A 23,122-nucleotide genomic window follows, 5' to 3' on the forward strand; every position below is an offset into this window, starting at 1 on the left:
TTGAATTATCATAAAGATTCCAGAAACTTGCTAAAGTTAAGTGGATGAACCATGAACAAGAGGTAAGCTCCTACCAATTTCTACAAAAAAATATTCAAAAGAAACTCTTAGTCTAAGAAAATAAAATAAGTTGGTTTCACTTCATTCAATTTGGGAAAGTTTGTAGCTTATTATCTTACAGATGACCTATTTCTGTTAAAAAAAAAAATTCACTGAGCAAACATAAATCCTGTAGCCCTCAGCCAAGCATTTTCTTAGGAATTGAATCTACTAGCATGAAGACATGAGGCTTGCTCTCATGGAGTCCACAGTCCCCCGGGAGAGAGATGGAACAATATACTTGCAATAAAATAGGTTAAGTTCTGAAGGGAAAAAGCTGTACAAAAAATGCTCTTTTAATACATCGATGACCTAACTGGTTTGCACTCCAATTTTGTAAATAAAACCACATACATTCATAGTTTAGTATCATTTTGTACTTCACAGAGGAAAGTTATAATGCAGAAGAGACTGATATATAATTTATGGAATCAGAATCAAATATTTGACAGCCTATCTAGTGTCTCTCCACGAACCTATTTGTTGACAAAAGCACTTGCTCTGAATGGAGAATGCCACACTTTTGCATGACACGTCTCCATACATTCATTTCTGGTGGAAGTATAAGGAAGCGCTTCAGTTGTCAATTACCCTCTCGTCTGAATAGCATGAGGAGCCCTGATAGATTTTAAAGACAATACATATTTTCACTGAAATTACAAACTAGTCCAACGTCAAGCAGTAAATATAAAATAAAGCAAGAAACACTGAACTTGAAACAAGAAGCCAAATCATTCTGACCTGAAATGCCTGACCTGGAAAAAGAGTTTGTACTACCTAATTTCTGACATTATTCCTAAACCTAAAATTCAATGAAAATTTCACATAAAATGCTTTAAAATATACCAGTAAATGATATAGGGAACTGAAGAGTGTAAATGCAAGGGAAAAAACTTTTGAAATAAGGAAATTTGTGACTTATTTATTAATATGTAAGTAAGTAAAATATTGGTGACCATAATTTTTTACTGTTAGGACTCAGAGGCATACAGGTTAATAAGACCAAGTCCCGGTCCTGTGTGTTTCTGTGCACAACAGTAAGAGAGCAGGAGAGTCGACTAAGTCACCCAGTTTGATAAGCCCTATAAGAGGCAAATTCTATAGCACTCAGAGGAGGTAGCAATTAACTGTGTGGGTAATAAGAAAAGGTCAGAGACCCAGAGGTGTCATTTCAGCTGGGCAGACATTAAAGAATGTCTCAGATTTTCAATGTGGTTGAAGTGAAAATGAATGAGTACTTTAAGAAGATATTTTTTATTGGTCAGTGTCCCTTTGCTGACAGCATAATTATCTCTAAATAATTTAAGCAGAATGAAATTTAAAACAGGGTGCTATTTAACTTATCTTTGGGAGGGCTGAAAAAGGCTCTCATTTGGGCTTTCAGAAATTACTCCCAAAGTCATACTTCAGAGCCAGACCACAAGGGAACTACTATTTCTTCTACAATCAGGAAAACCTGGCCAATAATGTATAGTTGCTGCTCCAATTAGGGACATAATGCATAAGCCACCAGACCAGGAAACCACTGTTGGCATGTAAGCCCCACATGGGGAGAGTTCATGATGTGTTTTGTTCATTGATATATCCCAAGGACCTTGAAGAGTGTCTGGCATATGGCAGGTGCTCAATCAATATTTGTTGAGTTCATTGAATAAGTGAACTGCTAACTTTACCTGTTCCAGAACGATCCAATGCCTAATAAAATTCACTCCACCGATATGTTTTGGATATATGTCCCCACCCAAATCTTATGTTGAATTGTAATCCCCAGTGTTAGAAGTGAGACCTAGTGGAAAGTGATTGGATCACAGGCGTGGATCCTTCATGAGTGGTTTAGCACCATCCCATTGGTGCTGCTCTCATGATAGTGGGTGAGTTCTGACAACATCTGGTTGTTTAAAAGTGTGTAGCACCTCCCTCCTCTCTCTCTTGCTCCTGCTCCCACCATGTGAGACACTTTGCTCCCCCTTTGCCTTCCACCATGATAGCATGTTTCCTGAGGCCTCCACAGGAACAGAAGCCACTATGCTTCCTGTACATCCTGCAGAAACATTAGCTAATTAAACCTCTTTTCTTTATAAACTACCCAGTTTCAGGTATTTATAGGAATGCAATAACAGCCTAATACACCTACCAGTGGCTTCCCTGTGCCCTGCTTCTCAATACCTACCAAGTTTACTAGACACTAGCACAACACTCATGTTTAGAAGAGAAATCAAAGGCCTTTCTGATAGTGTCTGCCAGCAAAGACAAAAGATATCTCAGAAGGATGCTATCTGTCTCACTTTGGCTTCCAGTCTCAAGTGATTGCATTGGAATGGCAGAACCTAGTCATATCCAGTGTGTACCATGAAAGGAGCCTGGGAATATGGCTTTTAGCTCTTTGGCCTCTTCAAGAAAAGAGAGATACATAGTTCATCCTTTTGACTCCTCATATCTGTATATACACATCTTATTAAACGTAATCTTAGTAACAAGGAGAAAAACATTGTCATACCTATCATAAGACTATGGTGAATAGGAAAAAAAAATTCACTTACTCCCTCAAGGGTGAAAACAAAGCCTATCCATTACTGCATTTATTTCTGATCATTTTATTCTTTTCTAACTGATCAGAGTCCTTTATTATTATCTTAAAACCCATGGACTACATAATATATTTAACAACAATCATCATATATGATATAAAAGGGGTGGAGACAGGAGGAATGAGGGGAACTCAAAAAAAACCCAGTCACATGACATGTGGGTCCAGGTGAAATTAATGAATTCACTGGAGTGAGCCAGTACTGCAAGCTAGCTAGTGATCCAATTGTGCAAGCCAAATATATTCTGGCCCCACTGTGGTTTGGGACTACCTGGTAGTGAATCTCTATCTGTTTGGGCTTAAATATCAACAGGGAGAATTTTGTGCCGTGGCCCTGACTGTGACTTTTAGGATAAGCAGTGATTCCAGTCACCCTAATATAGGCAGGTTGGGCCAGGAGAGGGCCAGAATGCCAAGGATGGAGGGATCCACTTTCTACCCACAGGCTTACTAAGTTGAAGTTGCTTTTTGCATCTTTGCTAGGCTGCACCTCTTGTATCTCATTCCTCTACACACACAGAAGAAAAAACTATATCCACACCATTTGAAAACAGGGACTGAATGAAAGATGGGAGTCATAGCCAATCTTGGTATGTGTGAAATGCTTTTATTGGAGGGGATATTATCGTATGGGTTTTTTTCTGCATAAATGTATACAACATGGATACAAACCATAGTCATTTGCGTAAATGGCAATGAAGTCAGAGTCAGGATACAGCAAATTTCTTCCTTTTACAGCAATCCAAATTCCCTTTTTTTCTCAGTCAGAACCCCTAGCATATCACTGTTTTTTAGACAGCAGAGTAACACAATACACTTGCCTATGTGGAGTGATGTGTAGTCCTCCATAGGCATGGTAACACTAGCTGGCACACCAGAAGAATCCTAGGATGAAGACAGTCTCTTCCCTGCGCATGATTTATAGCGGAAATCTAATTAAGAATGCATGTTGTGCACATGTACCCTAAAACTTAAAGTATAAAAAAAAAAAGTTGCCAATAGAAAAAAAAATGCCCTTGCACTTTTCTTGTCACCAGTCTTCTACCTGTTCACCTGGTCAAAGCATTGGCCAGTGAGGAGTCCTTATTCTGTCTATGTATTCTTCTAGAAAACTGTAGCTCAAGGTTCTGCCTACTAGTAAGAGTTGCACTTCAAGCCCACTTCTGAACACAGCCATAATGCTGAAATTATCCACTTCTATCTGGAAAGCATACCATGCTCAATGATCTGTAAACCAGCAGATTGGTTTTATGGGAATTCTCTATGAGGCCATAGGTATAAATGAAGGAAAGGATAGCAATGGGGAAAAAATAGGTACAATGTGAGTATAAGACACCTTCTCAATTATCTTATTTGTGATTTTAAAAAGTGCTCCAGATTGATCTTACAAAAACAACTTCAACTTGATGATGGAATATTGCTACATACTTCTAACTTGATGGCTTTTTTATAAGAACATTGTTTTATGATAGGTAGCCTATGACACTTGTTTATTCGTGTATCATGGTCAAAATATTCCAGTAGCATGCCAAGACAGTAATTATCACAGAAATCTTTACTCCAGACCTATAATGGCCTAGGCTGTGATTCTGCTACCCAGCATTGTCAGAGTATTCTAATGTTTTTCTAATCTTTAAGAACCTTTATATCCACTGGGCCTAAGTTACAAAGCTACTTCTACAGAAGCCTAGACCAGCTGGAGAGTATTTTCTTTCTGTGAGGCTCAGCTCGAAGTTGGCAGTCTTAAGGGATCCTCAGTAAATGAGTCACAAAAAGACTCACAAGTATGATTTAAGTTGCCTCTCAGTCTATAGGAACCCACAAGCATTATGACTTTTTTTGACGTTAGTTGACATGGCTTGCAAGTTTTCCTTAACTTTAGAGGTGATTACCTTGCATGCTGCACACGATTGGATCTCTATAATCATCATTAAATTACTATGGGGCGCAATTCTCACCCTCATGCATGTATCTTACCTACACATGTAGATCATAGTTATGTCCTGCATACTGACCTCAATAAATTGGGCCCACATGACATCCCATGTAATGGTGAATTGACTGAGGTTCCTGCAGAACAAATTAAACCAGAGAAATAATGTAATAAAGTAATACAGTGGAGTTTTACTACCATCACTGAAAGATAAAAGCAAATTACCTCTGGAGTCCTGTTTCTTGGAACAGAAAAACTACATTTACTAGATAAATTAACATGCCTGGTGCCAGAAATTGGTTTGATGTGCTTCAGTAAAGAAACAATTTCTGGGTCAGTTGTTGACAGTGGAGCTAACACATCACTAAATGTGTAATCATCCATTGCTGAGCAGGGGGAGGGGCAGTTATCTAATGACCACATTAGTACACACAGACCTGGGGTAGCAGCTAAAAAACTGATGACCCAGAAGTAGGAGGGGGCCTTCAAGAGTTGACCTTCTGCTTTTGCCCCACCTTGCTTATCCCTCTCCATCAGATTCAGCCACAATTTTTCAAGTCCAGAGACCTTGAAAAATATTTCAGAAAAACTTTTTTCATCAGGTGAGGCATTTGCCAGGTATTCAGACAAAGACTGGCCTTGTGGCTGGGTTGTGGTGTGGAATACTCACAATTACCTGAATCCTTGTAATATTCTTCTAATCTTGGGGTCACTCTTTCCCAATAAACACTCCCAAATTTACAAGAATCTTGGAGAGGTTCAGAGCATAACCTACGTTGTAATTCAGCACTCAGAGTCAGACTTGGTCGTCATCTATTTAGGCAATTTCAGTTAGAGTTGATAAAGTGATGATTGTTTTAGGAAGTCCATGGATGATCCTGGTCATCTGAGGTCATTTTGATGTGATAATTTATAACTCTAAATATTCATTTCTTTTAAAAACTCACAAGAATATTTAGAAGCAGCTACTCTACACCAGTTTCTGTATTCCCCATTATTTCCATAATGGTCCACTGAAGGAGTCATGTTGTATGCCTTGCCTTCAGTGTACACTTCTTTCTGGGTGGTCTCAGATGATAATTTTAGTAACTGCTTTATCTCTGCATGACATGAGTAGCCTCTTGTCTTCTAATGCTGATGAGCTTCAAACCCACCCAGGCATTGCTGGGTTTTTTTGAGTAAATTTAGGGTATACAAGTGGAGTTTGATACATGCATGCATAGCAGTCATTGTTTTTAGTATTTTAGAATATTTGCTTTCATTGAAAAGGTGTATGTCTACTTTCTGCAAAAGTAGTTTAAAAATTTTAGGCATTGGTATTTTTAGTGGCTTATTCTATTTTAGTTGATAACATTTGTTGGCTAAAGAAAGTTTAGATTTATGGGCATGAAGTATGATCAATTAAATTGCACTTCTTAGGATCTTATAAAGAGAAGACTTCTTCAATATTCAGAGATATGAGTGAAATGGAAAAAGTAAACACAGTTGGCAAAGAGATAAATTACTTCTTTAAGGCCTAACCTTCATAGTAGTCTACTCATGCCACTTTTATAGAGATCATACTTCTGAAAGGGATCTAAGAGTCCATCCTGACTAACCCTTCAGTTCACAAGAATAGAAGCTGATGCTGCACCCCCACCCCGATTAAACACTTCATTAGATACTGTCTTACTCTCTAATTGCCTCTTGCACATATTACATTTCTAACAAGACTGTAAGCTCTTTGATAGCAGAGATAATTATCTTCTGTGTTTTTTTATCTCCCTCACAGCTCTTAATACTTGTTGATTAAATGATTGATTTAATCAAGGATGCTCTCTTTTTTATCCCTTATGCTTCCAAGATCACTGGTCAGGTCACAGATTGAGGCACTCATGGCAAAAGATATTGTTAGTATGTAAAGAATTCTAGGTCCTTTGGATATAGTGTACTTGGATAATAAGGTGACTAAATAAAGTCAAATGACTCAATAATTAATGGAATAAAAATCAAGAGGAAGGATTACAAAAAGGAATTTGTAAATTCAAACAAGATTAGTTTCCAAAATGATGATATGATACAAATGGACTTTTGTTCACTATAAAAGTGCTAGAAAGCTATAAGATCCACTTATAATCTAAGTACAAAATGTGTGCTTTTGTACATATGTAGATGCACTAATGTATATTAAGAAGCCTAGATTTTACTTTGCACAATTATACTGCCAATTACTGTCCACAGAAAATCAATAACTTGAGAATGGTCAGAGTATACATATGTGTCTTAGTTATTTGACAAGAAGTCATAGAAGTATAAATGATCTCTCTTCAAAAGTGAAAACTTGTGTTTTACAGATAAAAATACAGACATAGGGTATTTATATGTTTTGATGTTTTTTTCCAAAGCTCATGCATTTATTAAATAAATTTAGATTAGCCTAAATGTGAAATTTTAATTCTTTTTCTATGCTTTGTGAAGGTCATGTAGTTGTCCTGTATTTGAGGGAGATGTTTTATAAACAATGAACAAAGTTAAAACTGCAGTCACTCCCTACCATATTATTGTTAATTACATTAATGTTAATTTCACTTTTCCATCTGTGGATTGCTTGAAGAAAAATATCCTATCTTATTTTTTTAACTCATAGTGGTATCACCTTAGGTATAATCTGTTCATCAAAGCAGGTACTGACCAGCCTAGAATAAAAAAGAGAAAACATAAACCCTACCATCAGTCTTATAATCCACAGGAGGCATAGCAAGGAATTTCTATCCCTCTTTAGTGTGCTGTAGACGTTAAGAAAATAGTAAAATACATGAAAATGAAACATAAAACATAATTACAATAATTCAGGTATGATCTGATGAAGCTCAAATCAAATTAGAAGTTTTATCAAGAATAATTGATAAAACTCAAATAAAATGAGAAGACAAGTTCTTTGAAAATGAAGAATAAACAAGAAGAAACACAGCTACATATAAACAAAGCAAATAATGCCTTAGGAGAAATATACAGTGAAGAATAACATTTTTAATTTTAAAAATAAAAAGAGTAAAAGAATTTATGAGCTAGTGACATACATTGAAGATGGGCAATGAAAATCCAACGTAAGAATCATCAGAGACCCTGAAAACAACATCAACAACAACTAAACAAAAGAACAGAAAATATATTAAAATTTATTATTAAAGAAAAATGTACTAATTTCTTTTTAACTGAGACCCTGCCTATATTGAAAAATCACACATTTATTTTTCTGAGAATACAGACTCAAAATGGCCAAAGGCAAGTCATATTCTACTAAAATGACAGGACATCATAAAGAAAAAAATCATTTGTCATGAAGACAAAAAGAACATGAGACCTATATGAGAAAGAAAATTAGATAACTTATTTTTCAGCAGGTTGCTAGAAGATTGGGAAAACATATTTAAGATGCAGAAGGAAAAATAATGAGTCAAGTATTTTACATCCTTCAAAACTGACCTTCAGTACAATATACAAGAATCAAAGACTACTATTCTCATGTGTACTTCTTAAGGAATCTATTTAAAAGTGTGCTTCAGACAACCAAAATGTCCAGAGAGACATAGACCCAAGTCTCAGTGATGACTACCTGTGATTAGCTATGTAGTTACTCATAGAACTAACCTAAATGAGGTTAAAAGGCAGGAATTATGGAATGTAAGGGATAAATAATCTGAAAATGCAGATTGAATCCAAACAAAAAGAATGGAGAAGAAAGGAACTAGCACATAAAAAATTTTAATTTGGTAATGCTGGTATGAATATTATTCTGAAATTGTATTCTGAATAGTAATGTGGGATAAATCAAATAAATAATTTTAGGATTAACCGTATAATAATCCCAGGGTTCTTGATGTGGACAAAAGGAAATGAGGATGTAAAAAAAAACATTTTAAATAAAATCCCTATAGGCTTGAATTTGAACTGGAATATAAGTATTTAGTCTTTAAACATACCACTACAAATAAATATGTATATATATACTTCTGTCCACCAGAAAGGCCTAGAAATAATACAACAATCCAGTAGCCATGAGCATTTCTAGTACCCATAATGTGTCTAAGCATCATGACTCATTGAAATAAACCAAGGCTTTTTGGAGTAATGGTTGATTACAGATCTAGAATACGAAATATGCAAGATGAGAGTTCCATATTTTGGCATATCAGATAGCAAGGCAAGTATCAAAGTCCAATAAGTTTGTGTCAAAAGGAGTCAAGAGACAACCTAAAGATGCTGTCGCTGGCCAAAAATAGAATTGTTTGAGCTTTAATATGGATAAAAAATTGCAATGGAGTAAAATCCATTAAAAATTGATTATGATTATTAAATAATAACTAATTTATTCTTAAAATATTACTAAAAACCAATTAGTATTAAAATAAATTAGTAAACATTACATTTAAAATATTATTAAAATAAAAACGAACTTGTCGTCTTCTGAGGATGACAGGGAAGCAATTCTCTTTTTATTGATTGATTTTTTTTTTAAAGACCAGGTGTCCTTCTGTCACCCAGGCTGGAGTGCAGTGGCACTATCATGGCTTATTGCAGCAGTCTCAACCTCCCAGGCTCAAGTGATTCTCCCATCTCAAGCTCCTGAGTAGCTGGGACTAAGGCTTGCACTACTACACCAGCTAATTTTTTATTTTTTGCGGAGACAGAGTTTCATTATTTTGTCCAGGCTGGTCTTGAACACTTGGGCTCAAGCAATCCTTCTGTCTTGGCCTGTCAGGAAGTGTCGGGATTACAGGCATGAGGCACCATGCCTAGCCATAATTATCTTTAAAATAGAGTAAACCCAAACCAAAGCAAACATCAAACATTTATCCTACATTTATTTTCCGTATATGAATTTTATCACTGTTTAACCAAAGAGTAGATGAGGAACACATCTCCTTGTAAAAGTATTCTGGCTAATACATGGAAGCAAAATGATTGAATTAGAAAATAACCATTTTGTAGGCCCTAATAAATTAATGGACTAGGCATTGAGCATCAATAAATATTAACTTCAAAAAAGTAAAAAAACAGACGTTATATTCCTCCTTATGAAAGAACATACCACCGCCGATATTTCTCATCAAAAGAATCTAACATGAGTCAGATTATGCGTCTGGATCCAGCTTGCATTTTTCAGGAAATGCAAAAGACAGAGAAAAAGTAGCACAGAATGAGTCAGCATTCTGTAATACATTCAGTAGTACAGCATGAGTCGGCAATCAGCAAAATTTAGACTTTTGGAAACTCCATACATCAAATCATCTGGGCTCTTTAACAGATAGATAGTAAAGGGAAAAACAAAATGGAGAAAATATTCATGGATTTAAAAATACTTTAAACAACAGTAGCAAGTTAAAAATGGGTAAAACATATCTGTGTATCCCTAGACACAGTGAAATACCACAAAAATTGGGTTAGTATAAGACAGTTTTGGAGATAAGGCTGTGATTAGGATGGGGCATAGGCGGAGCAATCTGGCTCCAGAATCTGACCCATCCTTAGAATTCATGCGCTTCAGCACTTCGTTAGGTTGTCTTTGTGTGATTTAAAACTATTCCAATCAAATCTCAAGGATGTTTTGAATTTGCAAATAGTTTTATTTGAATTTATTGAGAGTTCACTCTATTTTTGACAAATTACTAGGCATTGGTGATAAAACAGGTAATAAACATGGTCTCTTTTCTGGAGAAAAATAGTATTTTTAAAGTCTTGAGACCACAGTCATAGTGTCAATTGTAATAAGGAACTGTGTACATATTATCCAATTAGAAAGTTGTAATTATACAGACAACTTTGATATGAAGAAGAAATACACTAGCAACCCAGTTTCAAGGGCTCCCCCCCAAAATTAAGTATTTTAAAATATTTAACAAAATCTTTGATATATGTATTTTCCTTAATCTAGCAATTTTAATTTTAAAATTTTATCCTAAAAATTCTTACAAAGACAAATATGCAAAGATGTTCTTTATAGTTCTATTGTATCAACAGTTACAATCAATATAAAATTTTCATCAATGAGGATTTTATTTAACAGATGAAGATGCAACTGTACAGTGAAATGTCATAATTTTAATTATAAACTCAAAAGTCTCCAATATATTGATGAATTTTAAAAAAAAGTTTAAAACCTACATTTTAGTTCTGGGTGTGAATAATACACTATCTATTTTCTTTGAGTGATAAATATTAAAATTCTACATTTCCAAAGGGAATTTTTAAATCCTTGGCTTATTTAAAATTACATATTTTTATATTCATTCCATTCTCTTCTGTTCTATTCCATTTTGTTCTATGGAATTTTGAATGCCTATTACACTAAGAGCTAGGATACTATCATGCTAAAAATATAATAGAGTATACCCAAATAATTCTAGTAAGATTATCAGGAATTTTATTATGAAAGTAAAATAAATTGCTAAAGAAGCACAAAAAGAGATATTATTTATGAGATACAGGCCTTGAAAAAAAATTAATGTGGAAAGGTGGATTTTGAAGAATGAGACAAATATGGAAAGTTGGAGAAAATGTATAAGAAATCTAAGGAAAAGAAACTACTTAAATAACAGCATAGAAATGTGAAACCATCTGGTACATTCAGCAAAGAGCTAGTATAGATGGAGATTTGTAAGGGAGATGGAGAAATGCACGGTTGGTACCAAATTATTATGAGCTTGCAGGCTATGTTGGTAACTTTGGTCTTTTTTTAAATAGTGATAACATACATATAACATAATATTTACCATCCTAACTATTTTTAAGTATATAGCTCAGTGGCATTAAGTACATTCATATTATTCTACAATCACAACCATCCATCGCCATAACTTTTTTATCTTCTCAAACTTAAACTTTATGCCCATGTAACAATAACTTTCTATTCCTCCTCCCTGCCAGCCCCGGAAGCCGTCTTTCTACTTTCTGTCTCCATAAATCTGACAAATATAGGCACTTCATATAAGTAGAATCATGCAGTATTTTTCATTTTGTGACTGGCTTATTTCACTTAACATAAAGTCCTAAAGGTTTATCTATGTTGTAGCACATGTTAGAATTTTCTTCCATTGTATGTGTATACTAAATTTTCTTTATCCATTTATCTGTCGATGGACACTTGAGTCTTTTCCATCTTTTTGGTTTTGTGAATAGTGCCGCTATGAACATGGGTGTACAAATAGCTCTTCAAGTCTCTGCTTTCAATTATTTTGTGTATATACCTAGAAGTAAAATTGCTGGATCACGTGTGCTATGTTTTAAATGTTGCCTTCAAAACTCATGTTGGAATTTGATTACCATTGCGACAGTATTAGGAGGTAAAACCTTTGAGAGGTAATGGGGCTGTGAGGGCTCTGTCCTTATGAATGGATTAATGCCTTAATTGCATGAGTGGGTTCTGGGTGGATCACTTGAGGTCAGGAGTTCAAAACCATGCTGGTCAACATGGTGAAACCCGTCTCTACTAAAAAAAAAAAAAAAAAAAAAAAATTAACCAGGTATGGTGGCAGGCACCTGTAATCCCAACTATTTAGGAGGCTGAGGCAGGAAAATTGCTTGAACCCATGAGGTAGAAGTTGCAGTGAGCTGAAATCGCACCACTGCATTCCAGCCTGGGTGACAGAGCAAGACTCTGTCTCAGAAAAAAAAAAAAAAAAAAAGTAAGTATGGCTCCCCTTTTTGGTGCTCTTTCTCTCTCACTTTCTTTAATCTTCTACTCTTCTGCCATGTGATGAGCAGCATTCTTCTCCTTTAGAGGTTGCAGTGTTCAAGGTGCAATTTTGGAAGAGAAGACCAAGCCCTTACCAGAGACACTGAATCTTTGGTGACTTGATTTTAGACTTTACAGCTTCCAGAACTGTGAGAAACAAGAGACTTTAAAAGTCATCAATGCCTGAATATTCAAAATAATTGAAAAACATTCAACTGCCTATTTTGGAGAAAAGAAGAATAAAGGAAAACAAGACAGTTGTTTTCAAATATATGAAAATCTGTAGGCAAGAAATTGGAGTTGAAATTACTTTGAGTAATTCCAACAGCAGAGCCAGAATCAATGGATTGAAGTTACAGAGAGACTAGCTATGTGATCTTTGGCAAATTGGTCTCCTAAACCCTAATGGCCTCCACTTTCACAAATAAAATATGGGAGTAAAAGCAGATGATCTCACCATGTAAGAACAGTATTGTGAAAGAATGTGTAAACTACACTTGGACTGTTCTAATTTCTATGGTTCTATGGTTCTGTTATTGGAAATATTTACCCAGAAAATATTATAGGGAACCTATACTTGATGAATATTCATAACAAATTACCTTTGAGGTCTTCTCTAGCTCTCAAACTAGTTATCAAGCTGTGGATAAAGATTTCTGCCTCTATGGGAAAGATGATGTGTCTGTGAAGATGCTAAGGAATATGTGTTGAACTAACACCAAGTATGCTAAGCATGCTTCAGTACCAAAGGAAGATAAAAGTCTCATACTTGAATTTCCATTGTACTTGCAACAGGTGTCTCATTTCTATCTGCAAAGTCATAAAAATTTATAATGAGGATAACATAAGCTAATACATGAAAAGCACTTAGAATACTGTCAAATACACAATATGAGTTCAGATTCAATTAATATTAGTTATTATTGTTATTATTGGGAATTACATCCATTATCATTTAATATTGTATATCATAATTATTAAGAGCTTAATTTTTCTACATTAGACTGACCTCGGTTCAAATATTACTTGTGCAAATAAATTCCTGAGCCTGTTTTCTCATTTGTAAAACAGTGAATAATATCATGAAATCATTTGTGAGAGCATACAATATATAATGAATACAGGGTTCCCAGTACTGTATCTTATGTGTCAGAGACAGATAGCTGTCTGGCTCAAATATTCATATTGTGAAACTGTCTTTTGGAAGCAGCTATTCAGAGAGAGACTATAATTTAGAGATTCACATCCAGTGAGATCCCAGCACTAGATCTTGCAACAGAGAAAGTGCAAAGTGATGTGGGCTTTTAAGACTAATAACCTTTCTCATGTCCTCTGTCTCTTTCTCCCCAGCTAGAGGAAAAGCCCTAAGAGATCCTAGCCTGGAGAATCATGGAGCCATGTTGTTAGCAGTTTGAGATCATTACCACAGGTAAGAAAGCCACCCACTAACCAGACCTATCTATATTGAAATTCTATGTGAGAAAAAAAAATTCTTACTATGCCATGCCCTTGACATTTGGAGTTTCATTTGTTATGGCAGTTAAAGTTACTCTTGTTAATATTCATTAAAAGTAGTAAGTGTTGAATACATAATATTTATTTTAATCAAAGTGTCTGAGAAACTGTCTGGAAAATATGAGGTTCTTAAGGAGTAGTAGACATTATTCTTTTAATGCATCTCAGTGAAAGAATGATATACAGGAGTATGAAGAAAAAGATGTGAATTATATTCCAAATTTTGTACTAATATCAAAGATAATAATACTGGTTCCATTTGATTTTACTATTTTATATTAACTTTTTAATTGAAGTAACTAACAATAAAGCATTATCATATTTACAAAATAGAATTACATCTCTACTTTCTGTTTAGCATCCACTAGATCTACTTTACAAAGTGAAAACAATTTCTTAACTGATCAAATTTTCCTTCTTTAATATCATATTAATTCAATTTTATATATTTTATATAATGTGTATGTAGAGCAAGTAAGTGTTCGGGTTTCAATATCATCTCATTGTTTTTTATGATAAAAGCCATAAAAATAATGCTTAAAATATATTTATAAACTGAACTTGGATAAGAGAGCACCCTTTGTAAGTTGAGTGACATAAAATTAAGACACATAAAAGGAAGACTACATATTTGTGAACTGTATAAAACTAAGAGTTTCAGAAAGCAACATAGACAAAAAATATAAGTGAATTCAGAGATGATTTATGCAATGGTATGGACAAGGAAGGCACAGCATTGTCTGGAGAAATATTGGTTGTGATCAAACTTTAAGAGAGGCATAAGGCCATGCCTTGTGCCTCCAAAAATACATCTTTAAGAGACATGTTTCTTACTCAGAAGACTGGCACATTCACTGTAGAAGTGACTACATATGGCAAATTCTTTCTTCTTATGCTGAAATTGTACACAGTGAATGTTAAGGCCAGTTCATCTTAATTAAGCAAAGATGATAACTTAGAATTTTTTTTTTTTTGAGATAGAGTTCGTTCTGTCGCCAGGTGTGAGCCACCGCGACTGGCCAGAATATAAAATTTTGATGGATTAAGACATTAATAAGCTCAGTTAATCAGATAATACTTATCACATTGTTTTTAAGAAGTTAATGATCAATTTTAAAAGTTAAGATCTAGGGTATATACTGAATTCCTAATTGTTTCAATATCTCATGAAATAGTGAGTTTTATGATCAAATTTGGTGCATTTCATTCACAGAATGATTAACAAAAGAAGGTTTCTATACATGTTCACATCTAATTATGAGTCATGTAAAATACATTATCATGTTAGCCATGGAAGTGTAATACCAATAGGCCATTTTGATGTTTCCTTCCCATTTTTGGATTTTAAAAATTTGTTTTCAAGAAATTCACAGATAACACATTGAGCAAAATTAGGCAACAACCTGATCTGTTGAATAATTAATTGGTTTTCCCTCTTGTTAGTTCATGATGTGTAGGCTAAGAATAAATTTTAAATAAAATTCTGTTAACTAAGAAAGCATCCTACAAATATATCAACTCTGTTTGGAAATATGTTGTGAAATGGATGTGTTAAACTTATGTTAAATAATACTATAGTGTATCTACGAATTTTTTATTTCACCGACCACTCTTGCTTTTTCATTTACTATACTTGCCACTATATATTACAGATTGAAGCAAACTTGTGATACTAGATTATATGTGTTTATTGATGAGCATCTTGCCTTTTATTACAATATAGAAATTCATTAACTCAGAATTGTAATTTACCTTTTTGCTCAAAATTAGTATTTGGGAAAGCATACTCTTTTTTTCTTTTACCTTACACACAAACTTTTCCTGGAAATTTGAAATAAAAATAAACATGTGCTCATGCATAAAATTAAATGTGTATTTTTTTTTTTTTTAAGAGACAGAGTCTCACTCTGTTGCCCAGGCTGGTGTGCAGTGGCATGATCTCGGCTCACTGCAACCTCCGCCTCCTGGGCTCAAGCGATTCTCCTGCCTCAGCTTCCCAAATAGCTGGGACTACAGGCACGCACCACCATGCCCGGCTACTTTTTGTATTTTTAGTAGAGACAGGGCTTCACCATATTGGCCAGGCTGGTCTCGAACTCCTGACCTCGTGATCCTCCCGCCTCGGCCTCCAAAGTGCTGGGATTACAGGCTTGAGCCACCGTGCCCGGCCAATTAAATGTGTCTTAAAGACAATTTGTGATTTTTATGGAAGAAGAACAGAAACTGCATTTTATTTTTTGTCTTAAATTCAAGTCACTCTTTGTTATAAGACTTAGCTTTTTAAAGTTCATTTTAGTCAATCAACTTAGAAATTTATCTCCGTTTGTTGGTACCATATTAGTGAGTAATGACATAAAGGCATGCTTTTTATATTGCAAGTCTATGCTTACTGATTGCATTGCAACATAAAGAGCATGCCTTACTTTGATATAGCCAGAATTGCTATACCAGAGCAGATGGGCTGGGCGTGGTGGCTCGCGCCTGTAATCCCAGCACTTTGGGAGGCCGAGGCGGGCGGATCACGAGGTCAGGAAATCGAGACCATCCTGGCTAACATGGTGAAACCCTGTCTTTACTAAAAAATACAAAAACAATTAGCCGGGCGTGGTGGCGGACGCCTGTAGTTCCAGCTGCTGCTGGGAGGCTGAGGCAGGAGAATGGCTTCAACCCAAGAGGCGGAACTTGCAGTGAGCCGAGATCGCGCATCCTGAGCGACAGAGCGAGACTCCGTCTCAAAAAAAAAAAAACAAAAAAAAAACCATAAAAGTAAAAATTTAAAAAAAAGAAAGAAATAGAGCAGATGCAAGTCTGACTCTCTTTCAGATTTAAAATTTTACAAAGTTAGCCTGCAGTGCATTGAAAGACAAAGCTTTCTCGTGTTCTCGTGTTTTCAGAGTTGAAGAAAGTCCCTACCAGATAGTAGATGTACATTTGTTGAGTGAATAAATCCAACAGTTAGGAAGCTTAACTGCTCAGAACCCAGTTCAGTAAGCACAGCTTCCTTCCATCTCCCAGGGGAAAGGAGAGAGTTATAATAAGACAGAATTTCCTACATAATTTTTATTCATCTTGTGTGAAGTCATTAACATGTAAATGATAGATTCTTTTATTCCTCTACTTTTCTTTTGTTTTGTGATTTGACCTAGAGAGCTTGGAATCATCCATATATTTTCAACAAATGAATCTACAGCATTAACTCACAAAGCAAAATATATTATTTGGTGTTTTGGCATTTCATTATTACGCCTGAGAAAAGCTCAGAAAACTGACACAACTGCATGGTGCTGGTTACACTTTGTTCTTATGAGAAGAGAAATATGCTTTTTGTTTTTACATTTTCTGAGTTGTCTTGGGAGCAAAACTGCCTCCAGCTACAAATGGGCTTAGTTGCCCACGTCCATCTTGCGGGTGTCACCCGCTAAGGTGAAGAGTCTGGAATAGCCCAGACACATTATGTATGGGTGGCCTTTTGTTTACCACAGACAAAGCCAAAATCCTGGGGATTACTTGAAGATATCATATAACACACAAGATGGAGTTACTATTATTCTCCTCTAAGACATATAGTGTTTCCCCGGGCAGAGGAAAGAACACATAGCCAATCACACGAAGGCAGAACCCATTAAAGATTTACGCAAGCCCAAATTACTTGGCTTTAAACTATTTTTTTTCCTTTTTCTCTCTCTTTTTTTCTTTATTAGGAGAGGCGTCCCTTCCTGAACAGCAAAGCTGATGTAGATAGTATCACTAGTAATCCTTGGCTTAAGCACAGAGCTTCTAAATGGCTTGAATTAGGCTGGAAGATGGGGCTGTTTGATTTCCTTTCCTTTTTGTTTCTGTTTTTAAGGCTCTGTCACCAAATGTCCCACTAAACTAGCATTTATGTGGGCTTGGGACCTCTGTGTGTAAGTTTCCTTTTAAGCATAGTCAATGAAATAGCTTTGAAGCTGTTGAACTGTGTAAATGTTATATTAACATTTTCTCTCGCAATTATAGACATTTACATGGTCTTGTCGAAATAGCACTTTCAGAGGGAGGAAAAAAATACCAGAAGTGAAGGTACACAGTGAAATGAAAAAGCAGCAGTGTGCTCTATTTATTTAGTTTCTGAAATAAATCATTTCGACTTTTAATTTACACTTCTCTAGGATGGTGGTTAAGAATAGACAAACAAAGGATACTGACAGAAATAATTTCATTTTGTTCCTTTGTTACATTAGATCATTTAATTTCCACATTTCATTTGGTTTGCATATGGAGATTTGACCAATACACCTTGTTCTTTAACTTTGCTAACTAATAACAAGGACTCAGGAAGCTCATTCTAAAGACCTAAGACTCATGGATGATGATTCAAAAATTATGAGACTACAAGTAGTTGTCCAGTTATAAGGAGAAAGGCAAATAGAGTAAATTAGACATTAATCCAAAGTATTCCCAACTATCCATGTCTCTATTTAACAGGAACCATAATGTGCTTTCAAATTGAAAAGTGATTTGAATCATTCCAATAACTACCACCTGTGTCACTGCATGCAGTCTGATGAGCAGTCTGATGCTGGAGAAAATATAATCACTAAGATCCTAAGGAAATATTTTAGGAGTCTAATTTTGGTCCCTTTCCACACACAAAACAATCATTTACTGATGCACAGTGTTTGTAAAATGCCTGAAATATTTTTCTCCTTTCACATTGATACTACTAAATTTAGTTTATCTAAAGATCAATACTAGTAACCTTAACATTAGTTATTTTCATGGGGTTTTTTGCTCTTGATAGACTTCTATTCAATGGTAGACTTGTTTTATCATGGATAAAAATGTATATGTTTTTTATCTTTGCACCAATTCAAAGCAAAGAACATATTCATGATGGAACCGTTGCTCACCAACTGTGATCTCTCCACTAGTCTGACAGTTGCTTTCTTTCCAGCAGGACTCATATGCAAAATGGACAGAGACATTGATCCTCAACGCAGCATCAGATTTTGTTATACACATTTCAGAAGCTGATAGCAGTAATCTTCTATAAGTCTCTGTCTACACATCATTGAACTTTTACAGTTAAGCTTTAAAAACTACATTGCTATATAAGAATTTCTACAGCTTGGCTATGTAATTGATTTTCAGTTCTTAAAGTTATGTTCTTGAAAACCTAAATTGGCTGGTCTTCATGTGATCACTAGACACAGATATTATGTTAAAATCCAAACGAAAAGTTGTGTAGTATTTTTTTTCAAATTTTCCTACTTGATTTTGGAACCACATTCACAAATTTTATTATCGGACAAGGAAACAGATTAATGCAAGAGTCAAAATTACAATTATGTATGTTAAAGATAATGAACATATGAAATATTCCCTTTTGATGTGCATCTTCACTTAAACTAGAATTTTAGATTGAGGACATTTTTTAATTTAAATTTATTTTATAAAACATTGATATAAATTTTATTAATTATAATTTAATCCCTTGTGTCAACTTACATGTTTAAAGTGTTTAAATTTTTTAAAAATTAAGTGGTTGAGTGAGCTTACTTTAATCTGATAAAATGTCAGTTCTGATATTCTCGAAATTTCTCTCTGGTTGACATTATCTCAGGAAAAACTGCTTTGGCCAGCAAATTAACCTATATGGAGCCAAGTTAGATTCTTTCTTAAAAATAAAATCAAGAAATTTGACCTGCGACCTTAGCAGGCCCAAAATTTTCTTATTTATTGGCAAAAGTAGTTCTAGAGTTTCAGATTGTTTTTTATTGGAAGATAATGTGCTATTTAATATAAACTTACTACCTTTTAAATACCTGAAATCTCCTGCAAAAGCAAATTCATGGAACTAAAGAAAAAATTCCCAATATAAAACATTCTTGGGATGTGAAATTGTATTTTAATGAGGAATTCACAAAGTTATGAAAATCAAGGAGTCAGAGTGAAAAAATTTCCCAAGTTAATGAGCCATTTATAATTTGAGAAAAGATCCAAATTTAAGGATCAGTTTCATATGATCAATAAGACTAATTTCAGCAGAGCTCACTTATCTAATAATGTCAGCCATCTGAAACACAAACAAAAAAACAAAATGGAAGCAAAAACTTTTGCTAAGAATCCAAAAAAAATTTACAAAATTGAAAGCACTTATAAAAATGCTATGTATGTATACAAAATCCCTGAGGTAGCTTTACCCTTTCACTCAACACATTTTCCCATAATCCCTGGTGTAACTCTCTTCCCAGCTCTATTATATAAGCTACATCATGGAGCTGAAGCAAGTATTATTTGTCTTTATTTCCTTTAACCTAGAGTATATATTAGGGTATCAATAAACATTAGTTAACTAAATGAATTTTAAAAAGTAGTCAATAAAAGAGAAATTATTTTGTGTATGAGGTCTTTGAGCAGAAATCTAAGTTATGGCCTTGAGAAGCATGTGAAATCACTACGAAGTTTTAAGAAGCAGACAGACGTATAGTGAATCAGCTAAGGGAGACTGGCTAAGCCTGTGAAATTCATTGTCAGGAATATTTTCATCGAGGTTATTGAGTAAAATAAAATTGGTCAGCTAAAAGATGATCAATATTTAGAGAAAATGAAGAAATACTGTCTTTTTTAAAGACTGCAACTATAAAGAATTATAGGAAAAACAGCTGCAACTGCCCAACTTGCAATTTTCAACTTATATTTGTAATCAGTTTATACAGTAATGAAGAGTGATTGATACTCTTATGGAGGGTCTAATGGTCATAGGAAATTTTATTCCCTCTTCTATTCAATGACTCAGGATTGTTTTCTTCCATTTCTTCATAATTCCTCATATCTACTGAAATGCTCTAGGATTTCCAGTCCCAAGTTCACCCCTTGTCTGAGATAATTTCTTCTATGGCAGAATTTGTGAATTTAAAAAAAAAAATCAACCCTTTGATTTATCCTCACTGTGCCTTGATTACAAATGAAGTTGAGCACTTTCTCAACTCTTCATGAGCCACTTTTATTTCCTTTTCTATAAAACCCCCAATCATTTATTTTGCCTATTTTCCTGCTTGCTTCTTTTTGTTATTCTTCTTGATTCATAGTATTTTTTAAATTTTTAGGATATTAAACCTTATTGGAATTGGATGTTGCAAATACCTTCTCCCAAATTTCGATTTGTGGCTTCCTCCCCTTTTTCCCTGCCTCCCGCCACCACATACAGTTGCGGTTTGTGTGTTTCAATGAAGAGAAGTGGCTTCCCCCCTTCTCAGAGGAAGGTTCAGGATTCAGGGGGTACATGGGCAGGTTTGTTACATGGGCAAATTGTGTGTAACTGATGTTTGGTGCACTGAGGTTTGGTGCACAAATGACCCTATCACTTTGGTAGTGAGCATAGTACCCAATAGGTAGTTTTTCAACTTTTGCCCCTTTCCTCCCTTCCCCTGGGTACCCCCCAGTGTCCAGTGTCTATTGTTCCCATGTTTATGTCCATGTGTAGTCCATGTTTAGCTCCCACTTATAAGCGAGAACATGTGGTATTTGGTTTCCTTTCCCTGTGTTAATTTGCTTAGGATATTGGCCTCCAGCCGCATCCATTTGCTGCAAAGGACATTACTTCATTCTTTTTTATGGCTCCATAGTATTCCATGGTGTATATGTACCACATTTTCTTTATCCAGTCCATTGTTGATGGACATCGAGGTTGATTCCATGTCTTTGCTATTGTGAATAGTGCTGATATAAATATATGAGTGTGAGTGCATGTGTCTTTTTGGTGGAACAATTTATTTTGTGGCAGGGGGCGGGCATACCCAGTAATAGGGTTGCTGGGTCAAATGGTAGCTCTGGTTTTAAGTTCTTTGAGAAATACCCAAACTGCTTTCCACAATGGCTGAACTAATTTACATTCCCACCAACAGTATATAAGCATCCCCTTTTCTCCACAACCTTGACAATATTGGTTATTTATTGTCATTTGAATAATAGCCATTCTGACTGTTGTGAGATATTATCTCCTTGTAGTTTTGATTTGCATTTCTCTAATGACTAGTGATGTTGAGCATTTTTTAAATATATTTGTTGGCCGCATATATGCCTCCTTTGAGAAGTGTCTGTTCATGTCTTTTGCCCAATTTTAATGAGTTGATTTATTTTTCTGTTTAATTGTTTAAATTCCTTATAAATTCTGAATACTAGACCTTGGTCAAATGCATAGTTTCAAATATTTTCTCTCATTCTGTAGGTTGTGTATTTACTCTGTGGATAGTTTCTTTTGATGTGCAGAAGCTCTTTAGTTTCCAGCTGTCAATTTTTGTTTTTGTTGCAATTGCTTTTGACGACTTAGCCAAAAATTCTTTGTCAAGGCCAATGTCAAGAAGGGTATTTTCTAGGGTTTTTTTCTAAAATGTTTATAGTTTGAGATTTTATAGTTAAATTTTTAATCCATCTTGAGTTAATTTTTGTCTATAGTAAAATGTAAGGATACAGCTTGATTCTTCCCCATATGAGTAGCCTGTTTTCTCAGCACCAATTATTGAATAGGGAGTCCTTTTCCCATTGCTTGTTTTTGTCACCCTTGTCAAAGATCAGATGGTTATAGTTGTGTGGCTTTATTTCTGGGTTTTCCATCTTGTTCCTTTGTTCTATGTGTCTGTTTTTGTACCAGTACCATGCTGTTTTGGTTACAGTAACTGTATTAAGGTTCTCCAGAGGGATGAAAGTAATAGAATACATGTATATATGAAAGGGAGTTTATTAGAGAGAATTGGCTCACATGATTACTAGGTGAAGTTCCACAATAGGCTGCCTGCAAGCTGGGGAAGAGAGAAGCCTGTAGTGGCTCAGTCGGAATCTGAAAGCCTCAAAACCAGGGAAGTTGAGGGTGCAGCCTTCAGTCTGTGACAGAAGGCCCAAAAGGACCAGGTAAGACTCTGGCAAGTCTGAGTCCAAAGGCTGAAGAACCAGAAGTCTGATGTTCAAGGGCAGGAGGAGCGGAAGGAAGCATCCAGCACAGGAAAAAGAAGGAAACCAGAAAATTTAGCTAGCAAGGTTATCCCACCTTCTCCACCTGCTCTGTTCTAGCCGCGCTGGCAGCAGATTGCATGGTGCCCATACACATTGAGGGTGAGTCATCCCTTCCCAGTCTGCCAACCCAAATGTCAACCTCCTCTAGCAACATTCTTACAGACACACTAGAAACAATACTTTACCAGCCATCCATGCGTCCTTCAATCCAATCAGGTTGACACCTAATATTAACCATCACAGTAACCTTATAGTTTAGTTTGAAGTCAGTTAGTGTAGTGCC

At 35.2% G+C, this 23,122-nt stretch overlaps 1 long non-coding RNA gene across 1 annotated transcript in view; it reads left to right on the forward strand.

The window, feature by feature from the left end:
• LOC134758259 (uncharacterized) overlaps nucleotides 1-23,122 on the forward strand; it is a 148,023-nt gene that overhangs the window by 32,574 nt on the left and 92,327 nt on the right. The window contains exon 2 of the long non-coding RNA XR_010133241.1: nucleotides 13,684-13,762. This is a non-coding gene — a long non-coding RNA (uncharacterized lncRNA). The remainder of the gene's footprint in view (nucleotides 1-13,683; nucleotides 13,763-23,122) is intronic.

The sequence above is a fragment of the Gorilla gorilla genome, chromosome 3 (assembly GCF_029281585.2).
Source record: "Gorilla gorilla gorilla isolate KB3781 chromosome 3, NHGRI_mGorGor1-v2.1_pri, whole genome shotgun sequence".
Classification (NCBI taxonomy): Eukaryota; Metazoa; Chordata; class Mammalia; order Primates; family Hominidae; genus Gorilla; species Gorilla gorilla.